At 38.8% G+C, this 23998-nt stretch overlaps 1 long non-coding RNA gene across 2 annotated transcripts in view; it reads left to right on the forward strand.

The window, feature by feature from the left end:
• LOC148647014 (uncharacterized) overlaps positions 1 to 23998 on the forward strand; it is a 59255-nt gene that overhangs the window by 32043 nt on the left and 3214 nt on the right. For both annotated transcript variants that reach the window (XR_015927738.1, XR_015927739.1), the window contains exon 4: positions 11902 to 12094. This is a non-coding gene — a long non-coding RNA (uncharacterized LOC148647014). The remainder of the gene's footprint in view (positions 1 to 11901; positions 12095 to 23998) is intronic.

Genomic DNA, 23998 nt, shown 5'->3' on the forward strand with positions numbered 1-23998 from the left:
AGAATCGGTCTTGAGATATTTTTAACTTGATTTACAGTATTTGAGAGGTATGTCTTGACACCGATACTATATAAATACTGCTCACATATATGTTTCTAGGTTTATATTATGCAATTCATACGGTCAAATTACTTTTGAGCAACTGATAAGAAGCACGAAACGGTATGCCCAGGGCGTTTTAGTTTCGTTTTCTGCGGGGACACTGCTTTAACTATATCGCCGTGGACTGATTAGAGATATCAAGTACATACAAGTCATTTTTTAAATGTTGTAGTTGTAGGAAAACCGGCTCAGGGACGCCAAATATGTAATCATAGTGGCTCTCTGAAGGCACCAATTCTGTAGGGTTTGGGCATTTACTGAGACAATTATTAATTGTAGCAGTAAATCACAAAGTTGATTCTTTTGATGGCTTTAGAATCCAACCATGCGATATAACTCAAACAACGCACACACACAGGTACTAATACATGAGGATTCATTTATTAATACATATAATATGCATATAAAACTAACAGATCTTATCGAGAGGGTTATCAGAATACAAAAGGTATATTCGGTCAGTTACAAAGTGTTACACATATCAAGAGGACATACGTTCAGTATATCATTCATTAAGACCGTTTCGTAAATGCACTTGGTTATAACTTCTACATTAGATACTCAAAACAAGTACATAACTCTTAGGAATTAAATTGATATCAACTGGTTGGGATAACAATTGAATTCTTGAGCTGTAATGCATTGAAGTTGAATACTCATCCAATTTCTGGGGATTCAGATCTCCTGCGGGCACAAAGAAACAGTTGCAGGCTGTTGCTGTCCAAGCCGCGCTCTCTGGCTCCGTGCCAGGCTGTGCTGTGCGGCTTGCGACGGTGCGCTGCTGATGCTCACTGTTGGCTTTAACTAGCAAAGTTTGTGCACAGGAGAAAAGATGACTGTGGGTCCCAGCAAGTCAGGAAGAGGACCGGTTCGTTTCTGATGAAGAGCTAGTTCTGAATAGTGATTCACAGTCCACAGTTCTGACCTGTTCACGAGGCTTGCTGCTGGTGCTAACCTCGGGTGGATCCTCTGGTTATTCTCTGGCAACCTCCGCTCTAGACTCTTAGAACAAAGGAAAGTTCTGGCACTCGGACACACTGGCCGTTCCGTGGTTGTCCGGGCTGAGTCTCAGCATGGTCAGGAGGTTCGCTGCGAGAATGTCCTGCCCTTGGGAGCCTTCTGCCCCTGGGCCGTCCTGCCCTGTAATTCTCCTTTGAATTCCCTTTAGAACAGTCCACAGAATCCTCTCCAGAATCCTTTCTGAATCTCATTGAATCTCTCAGGCTCTCTGTGTTGCCTGTTTTTACCTGGAGGAACTTCAGCTCGTTGATTGGCTGAAAGTTCCATGGGCATCAGAGTCCCACGTGCGTTACTCGGCCCTACCAGTCCCTGATTGGTTGATCAAGGTGAGATATGAGTCACTTACTCCTGACACTTAGTAATGCAGTCCAGATGTCCAACTGGCACTCCCTAGACAATAGGCGCCAATGGATGACCATTGATCATGATAGCCAGGCTTAGCTAAGTGCATCCCCCTTTGGGAGCTTGTTTCTTATCAAAAGAAAACATCTTAAATCAGCCTACATGAATAGTTTCTCTGTGGCTGCACCACAGAGATGAACAGAGAAATGGGGCCTCATTTGGGAAAGCCCAGAACACTTAATTCTTTCTTATTATTAAGCCTCACCGCTACATATCCCCCCCTTTTGAAGGTCACGAGGTCCTGAGGCGTTGTTGCCTTCAAAACAAAACAGAGTTAAGTGATGTCCCTTGCCATTAGAACATTAATCTTAAATGTCTACATTACTCCTCGAGAATTCGTACCGGAACCAGCATTGGGAACAAACAGGATGAATAACATCTAGAGTATGTGTAAACACGGTAGGAGACATTATCTAAGTCTAGGAATTACACATCAGGAAGCTCACTGTCAATATCTGATACCTCTGTAGTAGATATTTGGGGAGAAGTCACTTCCTTTCTTTTGACATGCTACCTTTGACTCATTCGTGCTACCCAGAGTACATCTTGATGTGAGAGTACAGCATTCAGAGTACATCCAGTCATGATCCAGCTACCCGGCAGTAGTGTTACAATAACAACGGTTACTGTTCCCAGCCCCCCGATAAACCACAACACCTGTTTTGGGTATCTGCTAGGGTGGTTTGGAGGTTTGTTCCATTAAAGCAAACTAAACTACCTGTACCTCTTCAGGGCTTACTGTTTCTTGGATTTATATCCAATTCAATAGTGTGGCACCTGAAGGCATCCAAGACCTCAAGTTTGGTCTTATATTGTCTGGTTCCAGACCGTACAGTATTAAGTCACCAAGCTGTACTATGGCCTTCTCGGGAACTTACAGGAAAACTATTGGTTAGGTAGCTGCATTGTGGTAGCTATATCATGCCTGTCACAAGCCATAGTGTCAGTTAAATGTGGTGTGCTGACCAGCCATTTACGTCCCACCTGCTCTTCATGGGGTTCATTAACCTCCCTCTGCTCGTTAGTAGCTTTACACCCTTCATTGGTGATCGTTTAGACACAGCCAATGGATAGCTTTGGTAGCCATACCCATCTCAAGATTTGGAACCAAATTCAATCTTGGATTGCCTTCTGGGTGAGCTATGAGCGATGGAGTTAATGTCACATACTCCTCTACTGAGAAGAGTGGAATCAAGTGGGTTGGGATTTGTGCCGTGGTTAGCCTGGCTACAGTGGCACTAAACTCCCTTAACAGGTCTTGTGTCAACATTCTGGCCTGTTGCACACAAGCATAAACCCACTGTATAACACCAACAATCATGTCCACTGCTTGGGGAATAAGGTTTAACCCTGTTGCATAAGAAGTTGCCTTTAGGGTTTTCCCTAAGCTTTCCAACTTTTGCTGCTGTTGATACAGTCTGTCACTACCCTCTGGCATCTCTAACACCTGTCTTCTTGGGGCAGTCAGGGTGAGAGTGCCAGTAGCACACAAACCTACCAGAAAAAGCAAACGTGCAACAGTGGCGGCAGCAATCAGTCCTCCCAAAAGTCTTTTCGGGTGGCTGATCCCAGTCATCTCCTTCTGAGTGACTGTGGCCTTTCTAAGCTGGTGCAGCATGTACATGGTGTCTTCCTCAGTATGCCCTGTGGCATCTTGGGCACCAACATCCTGGAAATCTGGGGAGATCTGACGCAGCTGCTGATGCTGCTCCTCCTTTTCCAGGGCATCTGCTTTTTCGATTTGTTCATGCCTGTGCTCTAGGAACCCTGCAGGGGGCGGTGCAGCGGTGGAGCATGCCTGACCCTCGGCTGAGTGGTCATCTGGAGCACCTGAGTGATCTGGGATTGTTATCCCATTCTCACTGTTCAGGTCCATCCTGCACACCTCCTGATTGAGGAATCCCTCTATCGGCATGTTTACAATCGTTCGCTGGGCGTGGGTGTAGGACCCCTGCTCGCTCCCCCCTTCCCTCGCTAGGGGTTCAGGGAGCTGCCCCAGCAGTGGGATAGCTAGTTCACTCTCTTTGAACTCACTATCACTCACCAGGCCCATGTCAGTGCAGGCGGGGATTCTGACATCCCTCTTTGCGATGTCCTGCACTGGCAGGCGGGTGACTTGACCATCCAGCTCCAGTCTGGCTGAACCACTGTTGGTCAGACTCAGACTGACAGACTGAGCTGGTGGCTGCAAGAAAACCGGCTTGGCTTTCATTCCCTGTCCCTTCTGGGGGACTGGGTATGTCGGCAACCCTGCCATAGAGGCAGGAACAATCAGGTCAGTCTCACTCACTACCTGGTAGTCGTGAGAAATAATGTTACCTGACTGCAGGTTCCCTGGGTCAAAGCAGAGGGAATCGGCATCTGGGATCAGGTGTGTCCACAAAGCAGTAGTCTCAGCGTCCAGCTGGACCTCCTGTCTAACCTGTGAATGTTGCACCAGGGGCACCTGGCGGTGGCCCCGTGACAGCTGCTCAAGCAGATCCTCACTAATAGAGGACCTCTCAGGGCCAATGGTGAGGGCTACATCACCAACCTGCTCTCCTGCCATCTGGATCCCTTCCACCACTGCGGGGTGGTGGTCCTGACCCCTCTTGGGTGCCAGGGTGCACAGGGAAAGCTCCTTTTCATCGCCAGGTGGGGAGATCTGCTCCTCTTTAGGGATGTAAAAGGGGTGTGCTTTACCTGGTGGATCAGGCGGCTGCTAGGAGCACCGCTCCTGTGGCATGGAGGCTGTTGGGACCTTGGCTGGGACACGACTTCCCTGTATATCCGGGGAACAAGAAAATATTTTTATTTCTTGTCCAGAGGGAACAGAAGGAATCTTCACATAGGCTTCTGTGTTCAGTGCGCACTGTGTGAGCACAGTCTGCCTCTTGGCCCCCCTTTCCTTCTGTACAGAAGGCTTAGGAGCCTTGACCTGTTTCCACGCTTTGCCTTTCTGGTGTTCCACCAAAGCTTCCTCTCTGAGTCGCATGCCCTTTTCTTTTTCTACCCGTTTGAGCTTGCCGTGTGACATCAAACACCTCTCAACCTCAGTGTCAATCAGTGTCTCACTGTGTAAGACATCTCCCATAGCAGCCTTGAGGTAAAAGCTTCTTGCTTTTCCTCTGTGTTTTACTGCCTGCTCTGTGACTTCAGGGGTGGAGTCAGCACTCACTTGGGAGTGGCTGACCTTATCCAGGCAGGAACCCTTCCGCTCAATCAGATAGACTGGGGGAGGGAGAGGGGGCGGGTCTCCGCCTCCTCCAGTGGAGAGTATCAGCTCATTCACGCTTCAGGCAGCCTTGGGGAGCGGTTGTCCCTGTCCTAATAAAGCTTGTTCAAGCCTGGCCAGGCGGGTGGCTACTGAATCCTTTTGTTCAGCTTTATCTAGCCCTTTCCCTCCCCCGGTGTTCTCATGGCACTTAGGACGCTGGGTGTGGTCCTGTGTGAGTGCTTTGGAACGGGGCTTAGCCAGCTCAGGAGCCTGTGCTCCTTCGAGCAGGAGGGAGTTAACCCTGCTGGCTCTGACGGCGAACACAGTCGCTTTAACAGCTTTTTGCTCAGAGCGACTTTGGATATCATACTCCCAGGCTTTCTGCACGAATCTCTTAATATCAGTCATTTTCATGGTCTGTGCATCTGTATGCATTAAGATCATCTTTCTGACTGACGGGTGGAGATTCGCAATGAATAAACCCTTGAAATGTGTGTTCTCTTCGCAACCCTCATCATTTCGCCCTGCAAAATAAGTTCGTCTAAGTCTGTCGTAATATTCGCGAGGGGACTCTGCTCTCTCGTGCTTAATGTTAAGTGCAGCGGCTATCGCGGCAGTCGGGTCAATAAACGCACTGTATTCTTCGATAAGTGCTTGACACAGCTGCTCAAAATCATTACAGACTTTTTTCATCTGCCTAGCCATCCACTCATGTACAGCTCTGCTGTTAGTTTTCCTGACCAGAAACACTTTCTCCTGTTCTGTGGCGTTTGGCAGGTACTGCAGGTTATACCTGAGGTCCTGAATATAACTCTCGATATTATTCTCTGACACTGCGGGGTCAAATCTCTCTATGTCCTTCGCTAGCTCTCTCAGAGAATGGAGATTTATTCTCCTAGCTTCTCCGCTGACGGAGATATGACGGAGATCGTGGTCAGACCTGTCGCTGCTTGAGAGAGTGCTTAATAGCGATTCGAATTCAGACCTTTTAGCAACCATCGTTAAACTTAAAGAGTATTACTTTTAAGTACGAAATCACAGTTTTACCACAGAAAACCACAAGATCAAGTATGCAATCGACCCGGTAGATCGCAAAAGATTCACAAAACAATCAAGCACTGCTTAAAGAGCAAGGGGAACTTTTTTTCTTTCGGCTTTCAGCACACTGAATTGTCGTGTATGAAACCCGCAGCGTTTTATATTGAATTATTTTACATTATTTTACATATCCCGCTTACACATCGCACGACTTTAATAAATCTATTCTTTATTAATACTAAATAAATAATACTAAAAATACTACAGCAAAGAGGTCACTTGATTTTTGGAATAATTCCAAATAGCACAATGATCCACTGGCATCCCTGAAGTCTGTTTAGTCCATAATCTTCCAAATACAATCACTAAGCAATTAAAAGAATTATACCATCCTATTTCTTTGTGATGTCCTGTAAAAACTAAACCTATTTGTATAAGGCTTTTACTCAAAAGATTTCCAAACACACAAAGCATTTGTGAAGTACTATAGTATTTCTAAAGGTTACTGGTACAACATCAATCATTAAAGCTTAACAGTAAAGTTTAGATTGCTGACTATGGACTAACTACATTAACTAACTGCAATGCAACAGTATACATTGTACAAGTAAGAATATCTGGTTGAATTCTTGCATTTGTAGCCAATTTAATGCGAGAGATTTTAAGTTTTAACAGAAGAAAACTACGAATATGAAAACAGCCATAACAACAAAAATTACTGTGCAAATATCAAAAGGCTACTTCAGTAATGAAATAATAATCACAGTAGAAACCAGACACTGTTTACACCATATTGTTAAGAAAGACTCAAGACAGAAATGTTCATGTACAGCTGGAAAAAACTACTTCTAAAACAACAGTGAAGGCTGCAACATTACGCCCATGCTTTTCCACACTTGTAAGGATAACCTTAAAACTTAGGCTGTTGAGTCCAATCAATTAAAGCTGGAGTTCTGCAGGTTGTACAGGCTTAAAAGGTAGATCGGTAGTTTATCTGCAATATAGTCCAGTACTTTAGGTGTTTCTTGGTTTAATTTTCCTGCTTATTAATGCTTACTTTCCTACATTTCCAATGCAGTTCACTATCATTATACACAAAAGCCAAACCATAAACTTTGAAGCTAGCAAACTTCAAGAAAACACCTGTTGGTGTTAAATGGTGAGGTTTTATTATAATCTAAGGTATGAAAACAAACTAGCTACATTTTTAACACACTTTATAATACACCACTTTTTTGTTGTATCCCACGTTATTTGAAGCATTTCTGTTTTAATTGAACTTCTAGAGTTATTTCTCCAATGTTTAGGAGGATATCGCCATAATAAGAGCATGCTTGTCATATGCTAAAAGAATAGCTTATAACAGGAAATGCAAAGTCTGTTATTTTTTAAAAGCTCCTTTAAAGCCTGTGCCCCAGAAGGTCCATTTATGTTGAGCTGTGAAAGTGCTTTACAGTAAAAACCTTGTGTAAATGGTTAAAAGCAATGATACAGGGACCAAAGGTGATTCAAGAGCCTAGAACCAATATTTGTGTGCTCGGTGCAGTCAGATGTTGAAATTTGTTCCCCGTTTTTGAAAAAGTCCCACTGTATGCTGTTCCTTTTATTTACAATAAGAATCTAGGAACCTCTAGGAGACATCAACTGCAAAGTGACATGACTGAGAGCCTCTTGAGTCCTGCAGATACAGGGTACCTCATAATTTTAATGAAATCAAATGTGTACTGTACGTGTAAAACTGAAGCTGACCTAACAACCATCCCCTTTTCTGCAGAGCGTGTTTAATTGTACTGTTTCAGCACATGAGTTTTTTTCCCCCAACAACTTTCCAGAGGAGCTATAAATATTTTAAATAAATACACACAGTATTGCTCATAAGGTCTGCTATTTGAGGTCCAGTTATTTAGATGCATACATATTATTTTATCACAGCTTTTCAGCTGAGATACACAGATCATACATAAACAATGCAGTAAAAAATGTCTCATCAAGTATTTAATCATTAGGTATAACAGTTTCCCTTTAGGCCTCTGAAAACACCACCTTCTACCTTGTGAATACCAGTACCTCCTAATTGTCTAAAGGCTTTATTTCTTAAGAGCATGACATTAAAAACTGCTCAACTTTACAGCTGCCTGTTTGCTTGCAGCATTCCAATACCTCTCAAGCAGTGAAAACAAATAACCTGCTGCAAAGCTGCTTATTATGGAGAAAAAAATCTCAGTTACATTCCCAGATCATAATCATTAGCTTTCCCAGCTGCAAATAACTACAGGTGCAAAGAGACAATGTACAGACACTCAAAACAACCTGCTGAAACATGAAACCAAGGAATTGTCTTCAGAGATGTTTATTGTCTGGCATACCTCAGGATAACACAAAACCTTCCATACAGCCAGAACTATATGGTGTACTGAGAAGAGAGCTAATATACAAAAAGAAATCATTTTCAGACCACCATGACAGCAGAACATGAACCCTGTACTGTGCACTTAATACTTGAAGATAACGATTTGTGTGACAAACAAATTAACAAAGTCCCTATTTGTCCTAACAAGGTCCCAAACCTGAATTTAAGAATAAAATATTCTTTGCGGGATGATATTTCCCAAAGGCAGATGACCCCACCTGTTGCTTTAAACGAAAAAGGTTTTGTAGAGTAACAACTTCTTTCAACATCAGGTTTGCCCACGCTAACAGCAGGCTTTCCAGCTATCGTTTGTTTGGTAAATATGGATTTACAAACTGCATTATTAACCAAACCATACAAATCATTTAAACCTTTATGCATAAACAACAAAGGAATCATATCTCGCCACTTGGCAGGGTGTTATGATGAAATCATGTCTTTGTTGTTTGGGTGACTTTTTTGGTAGTAATATGATGATTAATATTACTAAGTAATATTCTTTAGTATAAAAGTTTTTTTATTATTGTTATAGAGAAACATGATCAGATTTTCCCTGGTTCAGAAAAAAAACGATTAAAATCTGTAATCTTTCCACTTGTATGTCATCGGACATTAACGAGTACAACCCCCCTCTCTGCGGGAGTGCTGGCTGTGACGAATTAAACCGGTTTCACAGGTATTTTCAAAGTAGGAAATACAGTACTTACTAGTTAAGAAAGCTAGGCTCCTCAATGAAATTGCTTTAACATGCTAATGTGTTGGTGTAACAGTCCGGGCGTGGCAAGCTTCCAATGTCAACTCGACTCGATTGGAAGACAATGAACATATTCTAGCCCTAAATGAATTAATAGCAAACATGGTTTACATAAAAGACATTTTTCCAAGAAAGTTTATAATAATACGATCTATAGTTGAAATCTGAGCCTAAATATAAAGAAAAAGCATTTTCAGAGAGCAATCACGCTGTGTTTATGTAGAAAAAGCGATTAGGTTTATGAGCAATCTAATTACATATTTGCTTAAAATGTTATATAAAATAAAGTTTATTTAAAGATGAATGATAAGTGTCGCAGTTTAAATAATTTTCGTAGTAGGGCTTGGACAGATTCCAAGTGCATTTTTGCAATTTACATTGCATTGTCCAATGTGCTGCTGTAATACAGTTTAGAATACAGTAAGTCTAAACTGTATCAGCTTTATTTATGGGTTGCAATTTAGAAAAAGTCAAAAACCGCACTCAAAATGCAATTTAGAGCTTTCTGGCAAGAGGAGACACCCAAATTAATAATGTAACATGCCACTGTTTGTGCATGAACAAAGTTATACTGCAATTTTCCTTAGATACGCGATTAAAAAAAAAATTTTTTTGAATCCCCGGCGGAACACATTCCATAAGGATCAGCGCTTTTATACAGTATATCGCCTTTAAACACATATATTTAAACATGCGTTTACGATTTAAATCAAAACGCGATTCAAATCAATATAAATGTTTATTTTGTAACGCATAGGTGACTACTCATTGTTATTAAAAAGACTTAAATTCGATCATGTTGTGATATTTAGAAATATAAATTTGTTTGGTGCGAGTGAGGTTTTATTTAATCTCTGACCAAGGGAAACGTTTCATTTTTTCAAATAAATGTTTGTTAAAAAATAAAGACATAGTTCCATGGGATTCGATCACAGACTGTGTGACATGGGAGTCAGGAAGCTAACCCACAACACCACCAGCACAGTCACATGCCAAGGGCTGAAAAAGCACAACAGAAACATTATTGACAGACAATGTACAGATTTGATAAAGATATAAAATAATGTAATTAGGCACAGAACAAGTTTACAGCACAGTACAATAATAAATGCTGACCATGACTTTAGAAGCATAAATTACCTTACACTCAATTTAAACACAAGCTGTCTTTAGCCCTCTAAGCTGGTTCATACAGAAATGTAGAGAACCAGGCTCAGAACACACAGCTTCATTAGCGAATACATATGCAGGACAACTGGAGAAGATGTTTTACAGTGGATGGATTTTTAGAAACATCCCATCAGTGACATCACTGAAGTCAACTCCTAGGTAACTGTCATGTGGATAGTTTCACAAGAATCAGACAAAGGTTTAAGCATCGCTTGTTCTAGATAAAACTGCAAAAAAAAAACACAACCCATAATGTACTTCTTTGCGGCTCTGTTTGCCCAAATCATATATTCACAACGTGAAATTAGAAAATAATATTACGTAACCAAAATCCGCAATATGGAAACAGAACCTGTGTAATTGTTGACAGATGATGTACTCGTAACATTTTTACAAGACATACTACAACATTTAAAAAATGACTTGTATGTACTTGATATCTCTAATCAATCCACGGCGATATAGTTAAAGCAGAGTCCCCGCACAAAACGAAACTAAAACGCCCTGGACATACCGTTTCGCGCTTCTTATCAGTTGCTCAAAAGTAATTTGACCGTATGAAATGCATAATATAAACCTAGAAACATATACGTGAGCAGTATTTACGTAGTATCGGTGTCAAGACATACCTCTCAAATACTGTAAATCAAGTTAAAAATATCTCTAGACCGATTCTGGTCATAATGAAACCATGTTTCGTGTATGTTTTCTTTAAAGTACCGAGACCAGCCATATACTGTATGTTTATGTTCCAAAATTAATATTGTTTATGGTCTTCACACGCGTTGCAGTATGCTCCTATTCTTTTTATGCTCAGGCACTAAGATTTCCCTTCAGTGGTAAAATTCCATATAATTATTCAATACTTAAACGGGCACAGTTAAGACATTAAATATACATATACATATACATACTGTATACAGTACAGTTTGCATACGGTAATATGTTTATGTTCCTAAATCAATCTCTTTTATGAGCGTGTGAAAGGCATGGTGAATTGATTCTCAAAAATTACTGTACTTTGCATGATTGGAAACAAATGCGTGATTGTGAAATGCTGTGGTGTTACTTTTACAAAGACGGTCAATGAAAAAAAGAATGTGGACCAGGGCAATACTTTGAGTTTACACTTACAGCTTGTCCAAGGTCATTCATTATTAATACTATTAGTAATATCTTCGTTAAAGACTTTGATGGCGACAGCTCAAACATGAGAGGTTGAGCTTTATTAGCTCTACCTTGCTGAAATTCCAGATACTATTATTTTGCTAGCGGTATTTACCGGTAACTCGCGGTATTTACCGGTAACTCGAGGTAGACTGCGTACAGCGTACCGGAAAATAATGCGGTATCGCCCGTGCATTTTGAATGGCTGCATCTGTATGTATTTCTTAATAAACAGGCTAGGATCCTTCGCAGAATACAATTCTGGACCTTATACTGAGAATGTGTCATCTTGAAAATTTGGAAAAGGACATGACTGTTTGTCTCTTTTCACATGAGGGAATCCCTTTAACAGATGACTCATTCTTTAATACATGTGAGTTATTAAAAAATGATTACGAAAATGTTTATGTCAGAGGCATTTCAAAGGAATTTGCCGGTAGGATTATATTTTTCTTTTATTAGTAGTTCCTTTCTAATAGGAAACACAGGATAAGAAAAAATGTTAACAAAAATATATATTTTATATATATAATATAAAATATTTTCTTAGATTATGGATACATTTTTTGTATGTCCATTGAATATAACTCAATAACATCATATCATGTAATTCTGATAACAACACATTCAATTTTTTTGCAGAGTTACTACAGGGGACAGAACCCAGTCATTGGATGAACTTGGAATTCAGAATGATTCTGTCATACATTTTTTCCTGTCTTCATTTGCTCCAGAGAAGGAAAACGGTGAAAACAACTTTATAGCAGATATGCTCCCTGCTGTAAAACAAAGTGAAAAAGGGATGAGTGTATTCTTTTCAACATTGTATGTCATTGTAATTATTTGTTTATATCACATACAGGTAGATGCAATGTAATTTAATTGAACATGTAATATTGTAACAAAGGAAGATTTGTTTTTGAATGTTGCATGATAAGGAAGAGATGAAAGGCACACATCCAGCCATTCAGAATGCACACTGGAAATTACAGCACATTACACTGCGCACATCTCGGGGTACCGCATTGCACTATGGATTTTTAAAAATATTCTGTTGTTGGGCTGAACTACTTTGTTAAAACCTCGAGGTGGAACATTGTGCTTAACTTGGCATGTGGAAGCATTTGGGCTGCATCCTGGTTTCAAATCCCTGTCAATGCTGAGCGACAAGCATTTTCCAATTATAGAATTTTAGTTGTGTACTGTTTAGAATTTCCTTAATTTTAAACTGTGCATTACATTATGTTAAATATTAAATTAATTAAAAAAGAAAGTAGGAGTATTTTCCCAAAATAAAATTATTCACTTGGATATATAACAAATGGTTTATTGTTATATTGCAGCTTGTGAACATGATGTGCTTCTTTCAGGTTTACATCGACATTAAGATGATCTATATTGTGCCTTGATGCATATTTCAGCAATGCGTAATCAGGAAACAATTTAAATTTTGATTTTTTTTTAACCCACCTCTCATTTTTGTTCTTATTAGATGATAACAAAACAAAAGAAATCTTACATTCACACATTTTTCAAAAACTTCCTACTAATATTCTTAACATCCAGTGCCAATCAAGTAAGTCTCTAATGGGCCCCAAACATTCCTACAGATGCAACCATTCAAAGTGCGCGGTACACACACGTACCGGAGGTAATTGGCTACGGCGTCACGCATTGTGACGCATGTTGACGCACGGTACCGCGGTACGTGATTGGTTGACTGACAGGGGCACTCGTCGTCCGTTGGTCTGCCGTAGAAAGATTTACACTAAACGACTTTACTGTGCCCATTGTAGTATTGAATATTTATATGGAATTTTACCACTGAAGGGAAATCTTAGTGCCTGAGCATAAAAAGAATAGGAGCATACTGCAACATGTGTGAAGGCCATAAACGATATTAATTTTGGAACTTAAACATACAGTATATGGCTGGTCTCGGTACTTTAAAGAAAACATACACACCAGTATTCCATTTCTCCCTAAACATTTTAAGCATCAAAGTCTTTAACTAACGTGACACCGGAGTCAACAAGCATACTTTTAGAATTTGATTAAAAGGGAATATAATATGGAATCGCATATCTAAAGAAATTAATAACGATATAATTATATTCATGTACCGCAACACAAGAATAGTACACGCTGTACATTGTCTGTTGATAATGTTTCTGTAGTGCTTTTTAAGCACTCTGCATGTGACCGCGCCGGTGGCACTGTGAGTTAGGTTCCTGACTCTCATGTTCTGTGATTGAATCCCACTGTGGAACCTTGACTTTCTTTTTAACAAACATTTCTTTGAAAAAATGAAACATTGCCTTTGGTAAGAGATTAAATAAAACCTCACTCGCACCAAACAAATTTATATTTCTAAATATCACAACATGATCGAATTTAAGTCATTTTAATAACAATGAATAGTCACCTAGGTGTTACAATATAAACATTGATATTGATTTAAATCGTGTTTTGATTTTAATTGTAAATGCGGGTTTAAATATATGTGTTTTTTGATTCACAATCAGAGAAATGCAACATAAATTGATATCTTTGTCTTCTAAGTATCTTAAACTTTCAGAATAGCTTTCTCCCCATTTAGATTTATTTTTCTTGGGATCTTGGGATCAAACGTGGAAAGATTAGATTGTAATCATTTTTATTTTTTGAATACATTGCAGAGTTAAAACAAGTTAAAGCCTTGATTTTATATATCACCTTTAAAAGTGGAATCTCAAAGCAAAGTAAATACCCAACACCGATTGTACCCATCTGTCATGCTAATAAAGCACCTTGAATTGAATTGAATTGAGGGAGAGAGGGGGGAGGGCGAGTGAGAGAGCCAGGACAGACAGGCAAATAAGATACACTCATCAGATATTCACAACAGCGACATATCATAAAACATTTGCACATATAGTTAAGTTATTACTTGGTTTTCAAAGTGCAATGAAATACAATATTGTTGATGTTGCTGTTATTGTTGTTTTTATCCTGTAAAGCGTTTTGGGAAGCCACCTTTAAAGGCGATATATAATATTATTCCTGTTGTGTTGCGAACTCTTGTTTTTATGTCCACTATAACAGACAATCTCCTTTGCTTTTAACCGAGCATTTAATAATTTCCTAAAATGAAAATGATTTACTTTATTTCCCTCACGGGATCAATAAAAGTATCTATCATCTGTCTAAACTATTGGACAGAATTCTGGGGCCTCCCCATACCAGAGATTATGGTAGGGCTTCAGAATGGTGATTGGCTGACACCATCTGACACCCCTCTGATTGGGGAAAAAAAGACGTGCTGGTTTGCTATACATACTGTACCAGGAAGAGGATTTTCTATTCGAAATGTGTATTTTAAAGTTTAAGTAAAAACCTTACAGCGTACACAGATTTCTAAACTGATCAGGATTGTTATCTTTGTCTTATGCATAATAATGTCCACAGCTCTGTCCAGCAAAATAATAATAAACTTTATTTTATATAGTGTTTTAAACGAATAAGTAATTAGATTGTTCATAAACCTAATCACTTGCTTTTTCTTTTTATTTAGGCTCAGATTTCAACTATAGATCATATTATTAATAACCATAATAACAACCAACCAACAAAAACAACTATATAAACATAATACCAACCAAAAACATAGAAAACAACCACAATACAAAATCAAATATATCAAACCATTATACTCTTGCAAATTCCTTCAATTATCATAATCCCGCCCCTTATGCAAAACCAAACCCTCCTCCCATCCCAGTTTATCCTCGTTATCATAAACAAAATCCACCTCAATTTTCAACATAAAGCATTACACAAAATCAATACCTCAACACTCCATACTCAACAACGATAATTCACAAACAGCCAGAACATGTAACTCCACATTCCCCAACAGACCTCATTTCCATAGCCCCGCCCCTTATGCAAAACCAACATCCCTCCCCTGTTCTCTCTCTCCCCTGGCGTTTGTAATCGTTTTTATTTTCAAATAAATTTTAGCAAAGTCATGTATTTTAAAAATCTTAAGATTTCTTTATTTATGTCTTTATTTAGTGGTTTCATTAGTGACAAAGGCTAAACTTTCTTGGAAAAATGTCTTTTATGAAAACCATGTTTGCTATCAATTCATTCAGGGCTAAAATATGTTCATTGTCTTCCAATGAAAGAAGGGTTCCTTTCACCGTAGTCGTGTTGAAATTAGAAGCTTGCCACACCCGGACTGTTACTCCAATGCATTAGCATGTTAAAGCGATTTCATTGAGGAGCCTAGCTTTCTTAACTAGTAAGTACTGTACTTACTGGTTTTTTGAGGGGGGATCTTTCACTGGAAATCTTGCCACCTTCTACTTTGAAAATACCTGTGAAACCGGTTTAATTCGTCACAGCCAGCACTCCTGCAGAGAGGGGGGTTGTACTTGCAGTGTATACAGTAGATGGGAAAGCCTACGCCGCCCACGTGTTATGCTCTTCGTTAATGTCTAAGCCAGAACACATCATTATATCTCATTTTGTATTTCTTAAAAAAAAATCGTTTGTCCAGCCTAACAGTATTGTTGTTATTGTTTTTAACCTGTAAAGCGCTTTGAGGAGCCACCTTTAAAGGCGCCATATACAATAAAGTTCCTTATTATTACTATTGTTAATTTGCTGGACAGAGAGGTGAACATTATTACGCAGAAGACAAAGATAGCGATTTACATTGCATTGTGCATTGTGCTGCTGTAATACAGTTTTAAATAATAAAAAGTCTAAACAGTATCAGCTTTATGGGTTTTAAATAAAGGCGATTTAAACGCGATTTAAATCAATATAAATGTTTATATTGTAATGCCTAGGTGACTATTCATGTTATTAAAATGACTTAAATTCGATCATGTTGTGATATTTAGAAATATAAATTTGTTTGGTGCGATTGAGGTTTTAATTAATCTCTGACTCAGGAAACGTTTCATTTTTTCAAAGAAATGTTAGTTAGAAAAAATTCATTGCTCCAGTGGGATTTGATCACAGACCGTGTGATATGGGAGTCAGGAACCTAACCCACAGCATCACATGCAGAGTACTAAAAAAAAGCACTACAGAAACATTATCAACAGACAATGTACAGCGTGGACTATTCTTGTGTTGCGGTACATGAATATAATTATATAATTATTAATTTGTTTAGATATGCGATTCCATATTATATTCCCTTTTAATCAAATTCTAAAAGTTTGTTTGTTGACTCTGGTATCACGTTAGTTAAAGACTTTGATGCTTAATGTTTAGGGAGAAATGGAATACTGGTGTGTATGTTTTCTTTAAAGTACCGAGACCAGCCATATACTGTATGTTTCAAAAATTCCAAAATTCCAAGTTCCAAAATTAATATCGTTTATGGCCTTCACACGCGTTACAGTATGCTCCTATTCTTTTTATGCTCAGGTACTAAGATTTCCCTTCAGTGGTAAAATTCCATATAAATATTCAATACTTAAATGGGCACAGTTAAGACATTAAATATACATATACATACTGTATACAGTACAGTTTGCATACGGTAATATGTTTATGTTCCTAAATCAATCTCTTTTATGAGCATGTGAAAGGCATGGTGAATCGATTCTCATAAATTACTTTACTTTGCATGATTGGAAACAAATGCGTGATTGCGAAATGCTGTGGTGTTACTTTTACAAGACGGTCAATGAAAAAAAGAATGTGGACCAGGGCAATACTTTGTTTACAGCTTGTCCAAGGTCATTCATTATTAATACTATTAGTAATATCTTCGTTAAAGACTTTGATGGCGACAGCTCAAACATGAGAGGTTGAGCTTTATTAGCTCCACCTTGCGGAAATTCCGGTTACTATTATTTTGCTTGCGGTATTATAGGAGAATTTACGGTAACTCGCGGTAGACCGCGTAAAGCACACCGCAAAATAATGCGGTATCGCCCGCGCATTTTGAATGGCTGCATCTGTATACTCATTAAGTTTCTCCTGTAAATTATATGAAATCTTTTCAAATTTAACTTGTGATACAGCCTCTTTAATCCATTCTTTGTACGGTGGTCCTGTACTATCCACACATTTTTGCAATATTATTTTTTAGCAATAATACAGAGAGTCAAAAAAGTATTTTTACAAATATTAAATAAATAATAAATATTAAATTATGATTATGAAAAGTACGTTTTTTACATACCGTATTGTAGTGCCTTTAAAGCCATACGGACTCATATATAATAAAAACATAGAGTAGATGGTAGTGGTAGCTAAAAATAAAAAACAAAGTACACAACAGTATCCCACCTTCTTCATAAACATTTTATGCATCAAAGTCTTTAACTAGTTAACTCAAGGTGTTTAAGAACACTTTACTTGCAGGGAATATTAATATGGAAACATGTAACTAAACAACTTCTGGCAGCTAAAAATATCACTTGTGCATATTTTGTAAACATTTTGGTGTTCTTTTTAACCATTTTTATTGTCCTTGCAGTGGTAATGGACATGAAATGTTCATAAACTGTAATGGAACAAGCTGCACCCAAGCGGCAGTTTAGCACAGTGATTTAGATGCCTGCCTGCTATTCAGAAGGTGAAGGGTTTGAGTTCCAGACATACCATTGCTTTGTTTTTTTTAATAGCTGTATATATAAAGAATTTGTTTATTATTATAGCATGTTGTGAACGAGATGTGCCTCTTTCAGGTTTACATCCACATTGAAATAATCTATTTTTTAATGCAAACTTCAGCAGCTAGTAATCAGGAAACAATTTAACTTTATATTTTATAAAAATTATCTACAATTTTCACATAAATTGTACTATAGTAGCTTTAAAGCCATACAGTAGCACACTGTATTTACTGTGTATACTGTATATTTATATACCGATTATATCATACTGCAGTTGATTACTGCATAGTATGATATAATGCTCAGTATTGCACAGTCCAAAGACATACTGAGAGACTAAAGTACTGTAGTTCAAGTAGGTAGCTGCGTCAGCTGCAAAGGAATAAAAAAAGGTTTATTCCAACCTGAAAATAGAAGAAAAGAAACACTATGTCTCGACTGTGGAGCCTTCTTCGGGTGTAAAGCCTTCACTTGTTCCTTTGCAAAAAAAGGGAGACTTCCACCTCCCCTGAGAATGTGTCTTGATACAGATTACACAGTTTGACCCAGAACAGCACTTGGAAAATCGGGACTCTATGGAGATGTGAGGAAGGCTCTGACATCATCTTCCACCCCCTACGTGGTACTGGTAGCTGGGATCAATGAGGTTGTTTTACCGCTTTATGAATAATGAATGGTAGTGTAGGGGTTTTGTGCATTTACTTGGACAATTATTAATTGTAGCAGGAAGTCACAAAATGATTCTTTGATGGCTATAAGAAAACCAACCTTGCAGGATAACTCAGCAACGCACACACACAGATACTAATACACAAGAATACATTTATTAATATATAAAATGTGCATATAAACATAACAGATCTTATAGTGAGGGAAGCAGAATACATAAGGCATATATTCAATAACGAAGAGTTACAAATACCAAGAGTGACATACATTCAGTATACCATTCATTTATACCATTTCGTTAATGAACTTTGATTACAACTTCTACACTAGAGACTCAAAGGCAAGTACATCACTCATAGGAATTAAATTGATATCAACTGGGGTTGAGGTAACAATTGAATTCTCGAGCTGTAATGCAAAATGTTGAATACTCATCCAATCTGTGTGGATTCAGATCTCCCACGGACACAAAGGAACAGCGGCAGGCTGTTGCTGAGTCCAATCAGAGTCCTCTGGCCCGGTGCCAGGCAGTCCTGGTTCGGCGTGAGGTGGGGGAGAAGGAGGGAGAGATTCCTGCTGCAACGCGCTAGCAGTGGGCTCTCTGAAGACCGCCTAGTGAGTCCTGGCTTAGCTAGTGAGAGATTGTGCACATGAAAGTTACCGCGGGTTCAAGCAAGTCACACTCTTTAGACGGGAAGAAGATCCGTTAGTTCCTAATGTAGCGCTAGTCCTGAATACTGAGATTCAGCTGTCAACAGTTCCGACCGTAGTTCACTCGTTGATCAGGTGAACGTTCGCGGTGGGGTACCGGGTTCACGAGGCTTGCTGCTGGGCTAACCTCGGGCGGATCCTCTGGTTACGTGCGGGCGACCTCCATTCTCGACTCTTAGAACAAAATAAAGTCCTGGCACTTGGACACACTGGCTGTCACGTGATTGTCCAAGCTGATGTCCCGGAGGAGCACCTTCTGGGCCCTGTGCTCCCTGTTTTATCTGGAGGAACTACGGTCGTTCATTGGTTGAATGTTCTGCGGGCATTCGAGACCCACGTGGGGTTACCCTACCCTACCAGTTCCTGATTGGTTGATCAAGGTGGAGGATAAGTAACCATGGTCTCTGACATTAGGGTTGTAAACAACCTGGGATGAGACTCTCCCAAGGAATCTCCCAGACAGTAAGGCACCAGAGATGACCATTTATTAGGGTGGCCGGAGAATCTCAGCTTTGAGAGTTGTTCCTTATCAGGAAACTCTATCAGCTAGAAAAACACCTTAAATGTGAACCACATGGAATGGCCTCTCTGTATCCAGCACCACTGAGATGAGGGAGAGAGGGACTAGCAAGGGAGCAGAAACTTAATTCCTGTATTTTGAATAAGCCTTGCCGCTACAGTAGTATTTCATTTGTGTGAGATGCAGACTGCTGGTGCGAACTGGAGTGAATATCACTACATGCTGACACAGAGTCAAAGGGCAGCCTATAGGAATGCTAGGTGAACTGGCTACTGCTAGGGTAGAAATTTTACACTTATAAACTAGGTGCTCCAAAATACTGGTCCACAAAGTGGAGCTGGGAGCTCTAAGTTAGTGAAACAGTGAAAAGGTGATGGACAGTCCAAAATAGTATCAGACTCAGTCATTGCCGTCTCATACTGTTACTAAGGTATAGAAGGTGGTAAAGTGTTTCTGGCCAAACAGGAATGACATACAGAGGTTTTTCAGTGCTACTGCCCATGAGAGACCAGTGTGTGAGGTGGCTGTTTATGTTCTTATTCTGTGATTCATGTGGAGTGGCAAGCCATAGCTAGAGAATCCTTAATGTATCGCACATTGAATGAACCACCATACTTTACATTTACTATTAAAATCAGTCCAAAAAAAATCCTCCCCACACTCCTTATATTGTCCTTGATACATGAAGAAGCACAAACCTAACGAGCAGTAATTAATTTACTGCCAGATCCCACTGCTTTTACTGCTATTTATTGAATTGTTTATAGTTAATCCTGTTCCTCAGGATTCAGGTTCAGTTTAAACTTTTGCAGATTTAAAACAATGAATATTTTGCAAGGACACAAGTAAAGGTTTATTCCATGCTTCAGGTTACACCTTAATATACAGCAGACTAAATATTAGGAACACGTAAAGGCTTATTCCATGCAGAAAAGAGAATAAAAGTAACACACACACCTGAAGAAGGCTCCACAGCCAAAACATTCTTTTCCCTTCAGCCCTTCAGTAAATAAACCTTTACTTGTTCCTTTGCAGCCTATGCATGCTATACATGCTAATGCATCTATCTACTTGAACTAAATGAATAGTCATGCTCATAAACATGATAGTATAACCATAACTAAGTATAACTCATACTACACTAGGACCTGTCTGACTGAACTTCTCATGATAAATCCTTCTTTTTTCACATTTCATCTGTGGCACCCCTGATCCACTCCTTCTCCACCTTTGCATCTATCCCTTGGTAACGTCACATCCTGCAGGGCATCCCAGCTTTATCCTCAAAGGAGAGAGGGGGTTAAAGGGAGATGCGAACTCATTTTTAGTTATATTTCACAACATCTCTAGTCTTAAACCTGTACTGTTTATTGTGTTTTTAATGCCACTTTGAGGTGTAATGGAAATGTTAATGGAAATTAAAAACTACAAGCGTTTCATTTTCTGTTACAACAATAATGACAGTAAGTGTTCACTGGAAATATAGTTAAAATAAGCATGTTAATAATAATCTTATACAGAGACATTGCATGAGTCCTTTCCTAATAAGAAAATCTATCTTGGCATTGTTAATAAATTCATACTTTTATATACATTTTTTGTAAAGTTATTTTTTCAGCGACTTTTTTCAAAGGTCTAAAGCAATACTATTGTATTTTTTTTTTCAGTAGAGGCTCCTGCCAATACTGAATTTACAATAACTATAGGAGAAAGAATACATGAGTTACATATTATTAAAACCAGACAGGACAAGTAATATATACATTCTTAAACATACTGGTATGATATTATTAATAACTAGCCCTTTTGACACCATGATACTACAGTGGAAAAAAAAAACTACCATAGTCTAAGAGTAGTTTAAGTCTTAATTATGTCATGTTAGTATTATTCTAACAAAGTGACAGACCTGTGCTTCACATCTGACTTTCACTCTATGCATATTCTTTTGAACAAAAAGACAAAATGCCTACAAATGCTTTAAGATGCTAAAGTACAATAATATTTTCTCAGCTAAACACCCACCTACATAAACAAACTACATGTAGTTTAAAAAAAAATATATGAACAGAAATCAGATTTCTGACAGAGCCCCATTACAAAGCTGAAATGCAACGAGCATTGCGTGTTTGACCAACTCTCACATTTTAAAAGAGTGACTTACTTCTTACACATTAATCTTTAGCCAAGACAAAAAAATAGTCATTTCCTGATACGCAAACTGTAAAATACAGTTTATTCTTGCTTATTTTTTTATTTAATTTGTTGACTTAGCTACAATGTAAAAACTGGATTTTGTTTCACTGCAAATATCTGCTGATGTGGCTCATATGGTGCTTCAAATTTGTTGAAGTTCAACTCCTAATGTAGCCACATTACTGAACATTATCTTCAGTAATGATTTATAATGTATTTTCCGTTTGCATGTCCTATATGAATTGCTACCAAACTACAGATCCTTTTCTTCCAGCTAAAAACAAAACATTTCTTGCATCACTGCAGCTTTTCTTCTAACAAGGAGCTCTAGTTTTAATATGTATTCTAATTAGTACAGTGTATACATCTCAATGTTTTTCTGCGTATCAATCAATTAACAAACAACAAGGATTCATGACATGAGGTGTGGAAAATACTGGCTGGACAGTTATAACACAAAACAGAAGAGGGTCAGTTTTGCCCATATGTTATTAACTGTATGCCTTTCTTCTTTATCCACTTTATTTGTATCTGCCGGAAAAATCACGTAACGATGGCATGGTATTTGGGATTCAGGTGAGCATATTTTAAAATTTGCTTTCTTCTAGACTCCACTGTTATATGATGGAAAATGTATAATAACTTATTTCAGAGCATTAAAATCACAAAAGATCTGATATTGTCAGCAGTGGTATCACCCTGCAGCTCACAACTGGTAACCTACCAAAGCTAAGTGGATGTGAGTCTGAATAACACCTGGATGGGTGACTTCCTGGGAAACCTAGTTTCCTTCTGGAAGAGGTGTCAGTGAGACCAGTAGGGATCAATCATGCTGTGTTGGGTGTGTGTCTTAATTCCTCAGCATAGTGCTGGGACACTATACTTTAAAAAAGGCACTGTCTTTCAGATGATATGTTAAACTGGTGTACTGACATTTCTTGAAAAGGGTATGGATGTTAACCCTGGTGTCTTGGCTAAATTTCCCCCTGGCCTATATCAGTCATGGCCTCCTAATAATCCCCATTTATGAATTGGTGTGGTGATCACACTTTGGCTGGCATGCATCATCTAGGTGGGTGCTACACATTGCTGGTGGTGGAGGGGAGTCCCTATGACCTGAAAGAGCTTTTGAATGGAGTTTCCAGAAAAGCACTATATCTGTGTAAGAATTATTAGTATCTATTTGCTGATATTTATTTGCATATGCACGACTTTGACACAAGCTCTGTGACACAAACTTTAATTTCTTACAGTACATTTCACATAAAGGAAAGGTCACACTGTTTTTATATTAAAAATATTATACAGTTTTCTGAACATGGAAATAGTAATGTAATATTTTTTTTTCCATGCTGAAAAGAGAAGAAAGAAAACACAACGTTTCGGCCGAGGAGCCTTCTTCAGGTGTGAGGAGGTGCAAAACAGAAAGAGGAGAGAAAATGGCACCTTGAAATTTGCAATTCTCTCACATTAGAAGCTATAAGGCACCGCACAGCCCACCTACAGTGCCTTGCGAAAGTATTCGGCCCCCTTGAACTTTTCAACCTTTTGCCACATTTCAGGCTTCAAACATAAAGATATAAATTTTTTATTTTATGTGAAGAATCACCAACAAGTGGGACACAATTGTGAAGTGGAACGAAATCTATTGGATTTTTGAAACTTTTTTAACTAATAAAAAAATGAAAAGTGGGGCGTGCAAAATTATTCGGCCCCTTTACTTTCAGTGCAGCAAACTCACTCCAGAAGTTCAGCGAGGATCTCTGAATGATCCAATGTTGTCCTAAATGACTGATTGTGATAAATAGAATCCACCTGTGTGTAATCAAGTCTCTGTATAAATGCACCTGCTCTGTGATAGTCTCAAGGTTCTGTTGAAAGCGCAGAGAGCATCATGAAGACCAAGGAACACACCAGGCAGGTCCGTAATACTGTTGTGGAGAAGTTTAAAGCCGGATTTGGATACAAAAAGATTTCCCAAGCTTCAAACATCCCAAGGAGCACTGTGCAAGCGATC

Source organism: Lepisosteus platostomus, chromosome 16, assembly GCF_059453375.1.
Source record: "Lepisosteus platostomus isolate fLepPlt1 chromosome 16, fLepPlt1.hap1, whole genome shotgun sequence".
Taxonomy (NCBI): domain Eukaryota; kingdom Metazoa; phylum Chordata; class Actinopteri; order Semionotiformes; family Lepisosteidae; genus Lepisosteus; species Lepisosteus platostomus.